General features: G+C 30.6%; 1 long non-coding RNA gene across 1 annotated transcript; it reads right to left on the bottom strand.

Annotated features, from left to right (window-relative positions):
- Window positions 1-4,328: 4,328 nt before the first annotated feature.
- Window positions 4,329-4,909, bottom strand: LOC140920873 (uncharacterized). The gene is made up of 2 exons (XR_012163454.1): window positions 4,789-4,909; window positions 4,329-4,697 (listed from the first exon to the last, which is right to left on the bottom strand). It is a non-coding gene; the product is annotated as an uncharacterized lncRNA (long non-coding RNA).
- Between the last annotated feature and the right edge of the window lie 9,702 nt (window positions 4,910-14,611).

Genomic DNA, 14,611 nt, shown 5'->3' with positions numbered 1-14,611 from the left:
ATTTTTATTTATTTAAATTTTTTATTAAATTTTATATCGATATTGATATATTAATTTTTATTTTATTTTTATATTTTATACTGAAGAATAATTTTTTTTTCTGGTAAAATATCGTGTTTTAGTGATGCGATCACCTATAGCAATTTATTTTTATTTTCTTTTTAAATAATAAATAAATAAATAAAATTAAAATAAAATTATATTAATAAAATCACACAAAATAAATTTAATAAAAAAACACATCAAATTAATGCGTTGAGTAGATGTGTCAAAACATACGATATTATTCTCTCCTCCATTTTTACTTCAGTTAATTAAAATTGGAGGACATTTAAGTGAACATAGTTAATTAAAATTTGATGTATTTTTTTTAAAAAAATATAGTGTATTTTTTTCAATTTAAGGTATTTTGTTTCATTTTATTAACATAATTTAGTTTTTTATTATTATTTTTATTTATTATATATCAAGAAGAAAAATAGGAGAGCGTTGTTAACAAAATAAAATGAAGTTGCTTATTGATAAGACTCCAAGTGCACGGTTTTATCGTGTACTAAAAATTATCGTTCTTACAAGACTTTGTTATGAGTATTAGTGTCTATTTACTATGATAATTAGCTAAAACAATAAATGTTGATAATGATTTTTTATTTAAAATTCACAATAAAAATAAAATATTGAGATTGTAGTTTTTCACAATGATGGATACAATAAAATTAACCTTCTTTGAATTGTGGGTGTTAAACTCTTAAAAATAAGATAAATAATTGTAACTAATGCCTTCTTTCAAAGACAAAAGTGTATTTTAAATTAATAATCAACCTATTTTCATGATTGATGTATTAACAAAATCATTTAAGAGAAGATATATTTCATGATTTCAAAAGAATCAAGATCTATTTTCATGATTTGATTCTCTTGTCCAATCTCATGGGTCATATATCAAATATACATTTCGGTATATTATTTGATATCTAAGTATGAATATTTACTAAAATTGAATTAAAGATCAACACCCATGACAAAAAAAAATTGAAATTGTTAGATATCCAACATTGGAAATCCTACAATTTCAAGACAAGAAAGATCTACTCACATATGATCATAGTAGAATCAAAGCATAAATATAAAAATATTGGAAATATAAAATAACAGAATAAAATAACAAAACAAAAATAAAAAAAACTGAATATTATTGAAACTATAATTTTTTTAAGAGAAATACAAGAACAAAAAAAAGTGGTTAGAGATTATGAGTAGGAATCTGTGTCTAAAATTGAGTATTTCGGTCATTTTTATAGTCCTAGGTGCATGAGTTTTAATTACAAGAAACCGTCGGAATTTCATAGGAGGAAGCAGAAAATGAGCAATTTATAGTCATAATGGTCATTACTACTAGACATTAATAGGTGCGAGGAGAAGATGAACAAATTATAGTCATAATGATCATAATGATCATTACTGCCATAATCCTTGACTTTAAGTGATAAATTCTATTTTTTTTTCGTTCATCTATTATATGGTTTTAATGACTATTATGGTAATGCTTGCTGAGTTGCTGGAACTTGAGATTTTCTTGATCATGATGCACGACTGCACCACTTGACTTCAAGGCTATTTTGCACCAAAAATCTGCACTTATTCATTCATTTCTCCTTACAATCAAAACAAAACAAAAATGCATTAAAATGGAACTAAAATCGAATTAAAAACATCAACTTAATCTATTAAATAAATCTATATAAATAGATAAATTATAGCTCATCACTTATTTGTCTGCAAACCAATAGGTATTTGTTAAAATAATATATTATATTTATTTTGTCACGTTTACTCAATCGCATCAACTTTCATGTATTTTTTCTATTAGATATATTTTATTTGATTTAATTGATATAACTTTTTATTTATTTAATTAATAGTTATTCATTTATTATAAAACATAAAATAAAATTAAAATGGCTATAGAGGGTAGCATATCGAAATGCGACCTCTTATGGAATAAAAAAAATGATCAGATGGTCGCAAGGCACACATGCAAACTCTTAAAAATTAAAAATTAAATATTTTAAAATATAAATGTCAATGTATAGTATAATAAAAAAAATTAAATAAAAAGAGTTGTATTTATCTTTACGCCATCACTTATTAAGTAATTAAATATTATAGAAAAAAAATATAGTTATACTAATATAGTAATATGGTACTATATAGATATTTATAATATATTATATAAATAAATATACATATATTAATACATATTATATAAATAACATCCTATTTTAATACGAGGGTATTAATGTCAATCAATAAATATACATTTTTTTTCTTCACTTTCCTTTCATTTTCACCTATACCAAATATTCATAAAATCGATCGTATCTCATTTTTTTTTATCTAATTTCTATCCACTTTTAATCTTTCAACATTATTTCTTCTAATTTTCTTTTGTTCCACTTTATTTTCTAATCCAAACACACCATAAAGTTCACTAAATCATCCTATGTATGATTTGTAATGTTTGAAATATCTCATAAGATATGTTAACATTTTAGATGTAATGTATCAAATATGTGTAACCAAACTATAAGAACAAGACCAAACAAAAGGAGAAAAAGTGTCAACTTTTCATAAATCGGTCTGACCAAACAATGCCTATATCAATATTTGTTAAACTAACTTTTAAAATCAAAGAAGCAAGTTTGAAAAAACAATAAAAAAAATTCACAAAATCATATGCATGTGTCTAGGCAGTAAAAGGATGAATGACTTAGAGAGATCATTAGCCATATAAGAATTGAGAAATCCATAGTATCACGTGATCTCTTCAGGATGTGATGACCTGATGCATCCAGTTCAACTGTACAGGTTTCATCAATAAACGAGTCCAATTTTTTTTAGATAATATAATAAGACAAAGATAAATTTATTTTTAAGTTAAAAATATTTTTAATTCTTAAAAAATTTATAATCAAAGCCTACTTTCACATCAAATTTTATACTATTCATTAAAGTGAAAACAATAAAAATCTCATCATCATTCAGAGTTGATTTGAAGCATCCATTTAAGAAATCTTACTCTTTTGATTTGTTTTTGAGTCGTGAAAAATGAATTTCGTAGTATAAACTGAATTTTAAAATGCATTATTTTCTTTTAAAGATTTTTATTTTTATATATTATTTTTAGCATAGTGTAATTGACACATCATCTCTAGTACTCACTAAAATATTATAATAAGCTCTTATCTAGAAATTGATAAAATTTATATCATCATATCTCTCAAGAAACAAACTTACTTGAAACTGTTATTGATTGTGATATAAAAATTCAACTAAGATAATCCACTTTTTCCGCTATTTTGATTAAGTTTATAAGTTTAAGCTTACCACTTGTGTTGCTTTGGATAGTTTGTCTCAAGGAGTCACTACGCGAAAAAACGGCTTTTACAGCGCTTTTTTTAAGCCATTTACAGCGCTTTTTCAAAAAAATAAGCGCTGTGGAAACGAGCGCTGTAAATGATACAACAGCGCTTTTATAAAAGCGCTATAAAACATGTAAATACAACGCGCGCTTGTTATGCACATTTTACAGCGCTTCTTCACAAAAAGCGCTGTAATATGCACCCCGTCATATGAGTTATGGGTGTGCATATTACACCGCTTTCTCACAAAAGCGCTGTAATATGCCCACCCATAATTTCATATATGGGCGTACATATTACAGCGCTTTCTCGAAAAAGCGCTGTAATATGCACCCCGTCATATGAGTTATGGGTGTGCATATTACAGCGCTTTCTCACAAAAGCGCTGTAATATGCCCACCCATAATTTCATATTATGGGTCTGCATTTTACAGCGCTTTTCTTGTACATATTACAGCGCTTTCTCACGGAAGCGCTGTTGAAGGTGCACCATTAAAGCGCTTTAGAACAACATTTTACACCGCTTTTTAAAAAAAGCGCTGTAAAATGTGTTATTTTTTTTTTTTTAAACGCTGTAAATTAATTATTTGAAATGAAAAATGCTTTTTAGCTTTTTATGGCACTTTTTTTAAAAAGCGCTGTCTTTTATCATTGTACCCAAAATTATTTTTGATCCAAAATCACTTCACAATCAGTAGAACAGAACATATTACAGACAATCAGTAGAACAGAACATATTACAGACAATCAGTAGAACAGAACATATTACAGACAATCAGTAGAACAGAACATATTACAGACAATCAGTAGAACAGAACATATTACAGACAATCAGTAGAACAGAACATATTACAGACAATCAGTAGAACAGAACATATTATAGACAATCAGTTCACACAATCAATAGAACATAAATCAGAACTCTGTAACTTTTTTAACATATATGTAACTCTGTAATTTACAACCTAAGTAACTACATTCAGATACATATATACAACCTAATTTACAACCTAATTACCTACATTCAGATCCATTATATAATAACTAACAGATCCATTATATGCATATATTGTGTCCTATGATCATTTACATATAATAACTAACAGAATATACATTATATGCACTAGCTACCATATAATATTCAGATCCCTTGCCCAGCACAAGCTATTTCCCAGAAAATCAAATAATTTTCATGTCAAGCACGTACTGACACCATTCTTCCTTTAATTCCATCAGATCTTCCTCAGAATATGATGGACTGGAATTGGCAAAGTACTGCAATATAAAAATTGAACATATTATATTAAGTTAGTATCAAATATATAGATAATTTATATATGAAAATCATATAATGCAAATACCGTACCGTTTCTGGGATAATAGTTTTATTCTTCTCAACAATCTCCTTCATGAATCTCAATATGTAGTACCCACAGTCGATGTTATTTGTTTGACGAGGGCACTTTATTGAGATCCATGTAATGTTATTAGACTTCTGCTTCGACACTTTAGCACCTCTTTGAGCTCGATAAACTTTTAAGGCACTATCGAATGAATAAATGTGATTATTAGAGCATGAATATTTATATATATATATATATATATAAATATTCATGCTCTAATAATCACATTTATTCATTCGATAGTGCCTTAAAAGTTTATCGAGCTCAAAGAGGTGCTAAAGTGTCGAAGCAGAAGTCTAATAACATTACATGGATCTCAATAAAGTGCCCTCGTCAAACAAATAACATCGACTGTGGGTACTACATATTGAGATTCATGAAGGAGATTGTTGAGAAGAATAAAACTATTATCCCAGAAACGGTACGGTATTTGCATTATATGATTTTCATATATAAATTATCTATATATTTGATACTAACTTAATATAATATGTTCAATTTTTATATTGCAGTACTTTGCCAATTCCAGTCCATCATATTCTGAGGAAGATCTGATGGAATTAAAGGAAGAATGGTGTCAGTACGTGCTTGACATGAAAATTATTTGATTTTCTGGGAAATAGCTTGCTGCTGGGCAAGGGATCTGAATATTATATGGTAGCTAGTGCATATAATGTATATTCTGTTAGTTATTATATGTAAATGATCATAGGACACAATATATGAACATGCATATGGATCTGAATGTAGTTTAGGTTGTAAATTAGGTTATATATATATACGTATCTGAATGTAGGTAATTAGGTTGTAAATTAGGTTGTATATATGTATCTGAATGTAGTTACTTAGGTTGTAAATTACAGAGTTACATATATGTTAAAAAAGTTACAGAGTTCTGATTTATGTTCTACTGATTGTGTGAACTGCTTATGGTATTTGAATATGTTTTGTTGTTGTGTGCACTGATTGTGAAGTGATTTTGGATCAAAAATAATTTTGGGCACAAAGATAAAAGACAACGCTTTTTAAAAAAATTGATATATAATGTTGATATATCTTTGGAGGTTCAGCATTTGTGTTTCCTTCTCTATCTTTTAGATAGAAATTTGAGAGATGGGATCTAAATCCACGATGGATTTTCCCAGCAACTCTCAAAACATATGACTTTCGTTCCTCATCAAGAACAAAAGTGGTCTGCAATGAAAACAATTATAAGTAATGTATTTTACAGAAAAAAAATTATAAATGACAAAAGAGTAGATCAAAATATTTACTTGAATGTCATTCCAGATGATATCTTTGGCATCCTTCAACGCCTTATCTCTCCAGTTGTCTATTGTTATTGGGACATTTTGACGAACAACAGCCCCAATGTAGCTTACAAACATGGAGCTGTTGGGGTCAACTGGCTGACCACTCTCGTTCCAGCCAACCTAATAAACTCATATAGTAAGTACATGCCCTAAACCCTAAAAAAAGATAAAAAAACACACAGCAAACAGAGTATATATAGTATACCTCAAATTTAATGCCACTGCTCCGTGCTTTAATCACCCTTTGCATGATAGTTGCACCACGTTTGACTTCTTTTTCGTAAGTCTTAGAGGTGCCAACTTCTTCATTTTGAACTTCTAAATCTTTGTTTGTATCCATTTAACTACAACAAGTTCAACATGCACTTTAGTATAACATCAACAAGCTCAACATGGATCATGCATTATTATAAACAAACTCAACATGTATCAGTATATCTTAAAAAAGCTCAACATGCATTCTAATGATTACAAAAATTTAATAACATCAATACCTGAATAATGATGGTTCGAAGAAAGACGAAATGCAAAGAAAAGAGGGTTTGCAGAAAGTTCACAGAAATATGGTTCACAGAAATACGGTTTGAAGAAATACGTAATGAGGGTTACGTATTTCAATGAAAATATATTGTGTGAAATGGGAGAGATGATCTTGGATGGAAATAAGGTTCGAAATGAAGGAGATGATCGTGGAAATAAGGTTCGTAAAGGACGGGATGATAGGGTTTGCAAAAGAAGAGAAGAAATGAAGGTTGAGATGAAGGTTACGTAATGAAGAGGAAACTGAAGAGGTAACTGTTATATATACGTAACACTTTTACAGCGCTTTTTATAAGCCTTTTACAGCGCTTATTTTGTAAAGCGCTCTAAAAGGCTTCTTTAGTTAAATTTTTAAAAGGCTCTTTTACAGCGCTTTTTTCAAATAAGCGCTGTAAAAGACCTCCGTGTGTTATTATGTTATTTGAATGCCTTTTACAGCGCTTTTTTCAAATAAGCGCTGTAAAAGACCTCCGTGTGTTATTATGTTATTTGAATGCCTTTTACAGCGCTTTTTTCAAATAAGCGCTGTAAAAGACCTCCGTGTGTTATTATGTTATATGAATGCCTTTTACAGCGCTTTCACACATAAGCGCTCTAAAAGGCTTCTTTAGTTAAATTTTTAAAAGGCTCTTTTACAGCGCTTTTTTCAAATAAGCGCTGTAAAAGACCTCCGTGTGTTATTATGTTATATGAATGCCTTTTACAGCGCTTTCACACATAAGCGCTCTAAAAGGCTTCTTTAGTTAAATTTTTAAAAGGCTCTTTTACAGCGCTTTTTTCAAATAAGCGCTGTAAAAGACCTCCGTGTGTTATTATGTTATTTGAATGCCTTTTACAGCGCTTTTACACATAAGCGCTCTAAAATGTCTCTTTATGTTAATTTTAAGAGGCTCTTTTACAGCGCTTTTCCCAAATAAGCGCTGTAAAAGACCTCCGTGTGTTATTATGTTATATGAATGTTTTTTAAAGCCTTTTACAGCGCTTTTCCACATAAGCGCTCTAAAATGTCTCTTTATGTTAATTTTAAAAGGCTCTTTTACAGCGCTTTTTCCAAATAAGCGCTGTAAAAGGCCTTATTGTTTTTGTGTTTTGTTATGTTATGTTATTTTTTAAACAAGCTCAACATGCATGCAAAACCCACATAGTAGTAACTGGTCACCACAAAAATCCCTTCCTCTTCACCAAACTCTTCTCCTTTTATGCATCTTCTTCACAAACATCAAAGCTTACTCTTTCACAATTCAATCTCCACCTCAACACCCTTTTTATCTCTTTACATTCTCTTTCCTTCTTAAATCGAAACTTAATTGGTATTCAGGATCATTGCCATGTTGCGAAAAATGGGTTTGTGTCTGGTGTTTTTGGGGATTCCCATGATGCGTACAAGGTGTTTGAAGAAATGGGTTTGTGTCTGATGTTTTTTGGATTCCCATGATGCGTACAAGGTGTTTGAAGAAATGGGTTTGTGTCTGATGTTTTTTGGATTCCCATGATGCGTACAAGGTGTTTGAAGAAATTAGGTGTCTGATGAATATTATTTTTAAAGCTTTTTTACAGCGCTTTGTCAAATAAGCGCTGTAAAATGTCTTTTTTACTCACTTTCAAAAGAGTCGTTTACAGCGCTTTGTGTGAAAAGCGCTGTAAAAGGTATAAAACACTCATTATTTTATTTTTAAAAGGATCTTTTACAGCGCTTTTTAAGATAAGCGCTGTAAAATGTCTCTTTATTTTATTTTTGTGTTTGGTTTATTTGGGTTGGGATGACATTAAAAACATTTTTATCATTGTTTATTGGATTAAAAATATTGTTATCATTGTCTTTATCACAATACTTTAGGAGATGATGAATTATTAGAAATGAGTATTCTGAAGAATCTATATATATATATGCACTGAGCAAAAGAGAATCTCTCTATTCAGTTCAGTTCAGTTCATGTAAATTACTAATTTATATTCAGTTCAGTTCATGTAAATCAAGCTAAATATAAAACACTCATTGTTACATGAACTTGGTATAAAACACTCAAATCAAGCTAAATATAAGCAGAAAATAAATTAATCAGAAAATAAATTAATCAGAACTTAGTATAAAACACTCAATTCAGATTACATGCATATTTACAATAACACAGTTCAGATTACATGCATAGCTTATATAAAACAATTAAACATATATATACATTAAGATGCCCTTCTTCTTTTCCTGGTGACATTCACATTTGTTTGTCCATTTACAATACGAAACGATGGATTAATCCAAATTCCCTCATCATGATCATCTCTAAGATATAAACCATCATCAGTTGAATCAATTTCATGTGGTTGTTGTGATGTTGCAAATAAAAGATCATTACCAACATCTTCATCATTATTGTTATCATCACTTATTTTATTGGTCGATAGGACAACAGACCATTTATCATTAGAAGGATCAGTGACATAAAACACTTGTTGAGCTTGCGACGCTAAAATAAAAGGCTCGTCTTTGTATCCCACCCTATTAAAATCGACAAGCAAGAATCCTGACTCATCAATCCGAACGCCATTATTATTATCGACCCACTTGCAACCAAATATGGGAACACGAAACATTGTGTAGTCTAACTCCCATATGCGCTCGATAACCCCAAAATATGATAGATTTGCATATATTGGGTTTTTGTCTTTTGCACTTGAGACATGCATCGCTTCAGCTACGAGAGTGACTCCACTATTTTGCATAGTGGTCTGATCATCTTGTTCTTTGGTATAAAATGTGTAGCCGTTAATAACATAACCAGTGTAAGAAAAGACATGTAAGCTCGGACCATTTGCTAGCCACCTCAATCTATTTGAAATTGATCCGGGGTCTATATCAAATTTTGACATTATGTGATTTTTTAACCATGTTACAAAACTTCGATTGTGCTCTCGAGTTATCCAATTTTGATTCCTATTCATGTTCAAACGAGATAACTGATCAATGTGTATTGTAACATACGGTTGAACCTCATCATCATTGTGCAGAACATACAATTGTGCCTGCTCCCATTCTGTCCTTGATATAGTCAGTAGTCTCCTTCCAGTTATCCCTTCTCCTGATAGTCTTCCCGAATGACGAGACATGGGAAGCCCTATGGATTCAACATTGGACAGATATTCAGTACAAAATTCAGCAGCCTCTTCAACAATGTATCGTTCAGCAATACAACCTTCTGGTCGACTTCTACTTTTTACGTACCCTTTTAATATTTTCATATATCGTTCTATCGGATACATCCATCTCATATAAGCTGGCCCACAAAGTTGTGTCTCCTTAACCAGATGAACAGTAAGGTGAACCATTATATCAAAAAACGATGGTGGGAAATACATTTCAAGCTCACACAAAGTAACAACAATTTCCCTCTGCAATGTCGGTAATTTCTGAGGGTCGATCACTTTACTACAAATTTCCCTGAAGAAGAAACATAATCTAGTTAAGGCTAGTCGAACTTTTTCAGGTAAAATGGAACGTATACCTATTGGTAGCAAATGCTCCATTATAATATGACAATCATGGGTCTTCAAACCTTTTAACTTGAGGTCTTTCATACAAACCAAATTTTTAATGTTCGAAGAGTATCCTTCTGGAACTTTAACTTCGTGTAGAAATTTACATAAAACAATTTTTTCCTTTCTAGATAGAGTATGAGCGGCTGGAGGTAGATATGTGCGATTTCCTTTCTTTACTGGAGCCAGTTCATTTCTTATTCCCATATCGACCAAGTCCAATCTTGCATTGACGCCATCTTTAGACTTTCCTGGAACATTGAGTAACGTACCAATAACACTTTCAAATACATTTTTTTCAATATGCATCACATCGAGGAAATGTCTTACATACAATGACTTCCAATATGGCAATTCAAAGAAAATTGACTTTTTCTTCCACCCAGTTTTCACCAGCTCTCCCGCAAAAGGTTTGCCAAATTTATTGGTCAAACCTTGTACTTTTTCAAGTATTTGATATCCAGTCGGTGCTAAAGGAGCTTTACCTTCCTCTGATTTTCCATTGAATGCATTTCTCCACCCACGATACTGATGACTATAAGGTAAAAATCTACGATGTCCAAGAAACACATTCTTCTTACAATGTTTCAACCGCATCCAATTTGTACTCTCTTCACATATAGGACATGCACACTGACCTTTAATGCTATATCCTGATAAATTACCATATGCTGGAAAATCATTAATTATGCCGAACAACATAACCCTTAAATTGAAACATTCTTTCTTATACCCATCATAAACTTCCACACCTGTCTCCCACATACTTTTTAAATTTTCGATTAGAGGAGTCAAGTATACGTCGATATCATTCCCCGGTTGTTTGGGTCCAGAAATTAACAGAGACAACATCATAAACTTACGCTTCATACATAACCATGGAGGTAGGTTATATATTACCAAAATCACAGGCCACGTGCTATGTGAGATGCTTTGAAGACCATGTGGATTCATTCCATCAGTAGAAAGTGCAAGTCTTAGATTTCTTGACTCTATCCCGAATTCAGGATACTCGTGATCAATTTTTGCCCATTGTGGGGAATCTGCAGGGTGTCGAAACATTCCATCTCTAATTCTTTCATCTGCATGCCATGTCAAGTGTTTTGAATCTTCTTCACTGCGATACATGCGCCTAAATCTTGGTATTATAGGAAAATACCACACGACTTTTGCTGGAGTAGATTCTTTCTTCTTATATCGAGAGACATTGCATTTCGGACACGCCTTAAGTAGTTCATATTCGTTTCGAAATAAAATGCAATCGTTAGGACACGCATGAATCCTTTCGTAACTCATTCCAATAGAACACAAAATCCGTTTAGCCTCGTAGGTCCGACTGGGAAGTTCATTATCATCTGGCAACATATCTTTTATGAGTGTTAATAATTCCGTAAAGCTTTTATCAGACCATCCATTACTCGCTTTTAAGTTGTACAACTTTAATATCGCTGACAGTCTTGTGAATTTAGTACAACCATTATATAATTCTTTCTCTGCATCACTCAACAAACTTTCAAACATTTTAGGACAATCTCGAAGATCTTCTTCAACTGCTTTTGCAATCTCATCAACTCGGTCCGGCTCATATGTATCTGTATCGAAGTCAGTTGAAGCATATGTCGAACTATTCTCAAAATTAATGTTTCCTTTTTTTTTCTCACCATGTCTTATCCAACATGTGTAGCTTTGATCAATTCCATTACATACTAGATGTCCTTCTAATTCATCTTCTCTAACACGTTTTCCAAAACAACATTTTAAACAAGGACAAACTACTCTATTTGGATCTTTTGCATTCTTCACTGCAAACTCAACAAACTCCTTCACTCCAATTTCATACTCTTTTGACAATCGATTGGCTGAAATCCATTTCCTATCCATATTATACCACCTATATAAATGCAGTAACAAAAATAATAAGCTTTCAAAACATATCAACAAGTTTCAAAAAGAAACCAATATCAACTAAAAATTTCAAAACAGAACAGATCATGTGGTATGAGTTTTTGACAATTTTTGACAATTTCAAAACATAACAGATCATGTGTAAAAAATACCTTAGACAACGTAGATGGCCGCACAGTACGTAGAGGATATTAGGGTTCGCAACGTATATAATTATTTGAAAGATGTAGAGGATATGAGGGTTTCCAACGTATATAATTATTTGAAAGATGTAGAGGATATGAGGGTTTCCAACGTATATAATTATTTGAAAGATGTATTTTACAGCGCTTGTGAAAAACGCGCTGTAATAGGTAGTTAAATTCAATGAAAGCGCATGTGTTTTACAGCGCTTGTGAAAAAAGCGCTGTAATAGGTAGTTAAATTCAATGAAAGCGCATGTGTTTTACAGCGCTTGTGAAAAAAGCGCTGTAATAGGTAGTTAAATTCAATGAAAGCGCATGTGTTTTACAGCGCTTGTGAAAAAAGCGCTGTAATAAGTAGTTAAATTCAATGAAAGCGGGTGTATTTTACAGCGCTTGTGAAAAAAGCGCTATAATAGGTAGTTAAATTCAATGAAAGCGGATGTGTTTTACAGCGCTTGTGAAAAAAGCGCTGTAATAGGTAGTTAAATTCAATGAAAGCGCATGTGTTTTACAGCGCTTGTGAAAAAAGCGCTGTAACACATTTACGAAAGCGCTTCCGTTTACAGCGCTTTTTTGACAAGCGCTGTAAAATCCTTATAACGTGATGCGCAAACGTTATATGACCTACTACAGCGCTTGTTTTACAGCGCTTTACATAAAAAGCGCTGTAATAGGTTCCGTTATTTTTAAAATATAATTACAACAGCGCTTGTGTTTAGAAAGCGCTGTAAAATGGGCGCTGTTAAATGTCATTTCTGGCGTAGTGAGTAGTTCTGATTTTTAGTAGAGAAACAGTGGCCTCAAGTACTATAATACCAAATTTCTTAGTGGCATTATCATATTCATAATGTCTTTGTAATTAACTTGTATACACTGATGCCAAATATTTTTGGACATTTGCTAAAGTTGGGAACATAATTTACGTTGTTACGCAATGTAATCTGTTAGTGTGAATTATACTCTTCTTAATATTATCTTTTTGAAAACAATTAACCATTATATTCCACATTTAAAAATATATACAATGTCCTAATTTTTTTGGATAGAGGTAGTGTCCATCAGATTGTTGAGAATTGATCATTATTCCTCATGTTTTTATTTTATGTATATACTTAGAGTATCCCATATATTTTTCTTTTTGATAAATAGAGTGTTAATGTCTAGAAAATTAAAGTATTTTATACTTTCAGAGATTAAAATAAGCTTATGATACTATTACTAGTAGGATTTTTTATTTAATTTTTACTATTTTAGCAATCCCTCTTATTTTATATATAAATTTATATTATTTTAATAAAAAATCCTACATAGTTGAAATGGAACCATACTAGCGTATTTGTTGTATATATATTAATTATTAAAAACAGAATTTAATCAAAACCGTTCAATTTAATCCGGTGATAATTATATAAGTATGTCATTTCTCATTATTAGATACTCCTCTATAGGATCCCTGTATATTAGAGTAATAATATTTGAACACATTTTTAAACATAAACACAAATACAAATGACCTTCTATATAATCTCTCTCTTTTTTCACTTTTTTTTTATTTTTTTTTTATCATCCTCTACAAAAATAAATCTCATATTCATCTTCTCTTTCTTCCATAATTCCTCCTTCTTCCTTTTATTTACTGATTTTAATTAAATTTTTTATGAAGTAACTTGAGCAACATTATCTCCTCACTTGCAATGTAACTTTTTATTTCATTCTTTCCCACAATATAGAGTTTCAAATTTTGTCTTTTGTAAACCTAGTTAATAACTTAAAACAAGATATAAATTTGATTAATGACTTGAAATAATATAGTTCATTCCTTTCACAATTTGGTTAATAGATTTGAATAGAAAATTTTGTCATTCTAATCAAACAATATAATCTGGTTAATGGTTTTAAGAAACATGGTTAATATCGTGAACAACTTAGTTAATAAATTTGAACTGAAAACTTAGGCATTCTAATCAAACAAAATATAAATTTGGTTAATGACTTAAAACAATATGGTTAATTCATTGCAAAACTTGGTTAATCAATTTGAACGGAAAGTTTGGTAATTCTAATCAAACAATATAAATCTGAATAATGACTTAAATAAAAAAGTCAAAAAAGATAGATAAAAAGGGGGAAAGTGAAAAAATAAAAAAAATTAAATGAAGAGAGAGATTGTATGGGGTCACTTGCATTTGTGTTTAAAATTGTGTTCAAATATCATTACTCTATATATTATTATAGTTGGCCGGATAGATTTAAAGTAAATTTTAATACGAAATCTAAAACTAATTTTAATACGACATTTTGAATGATTTATT

The sequence above is a fragment of the Cicer arietinum genome, chromosome 6 (assembly GCF_000331145.2).
Source record: "Cicer arietinum cultivar CDC Frontier isolate Library 1 chromosome 6, Cicar.CDCFrontier_v2.0, whole genome shotgun sequence".
Taxonomy (NCBI): domain Eukaryota; kingdom Viridiplantae; phylum Streptophyta; class Magnoliopsida; order Fabales; family Fabaceae; genus Cicer; species Cicer arietinum.
This window is presented reverse-complemented; position numbering and strand designations above follow the sequence as displayed.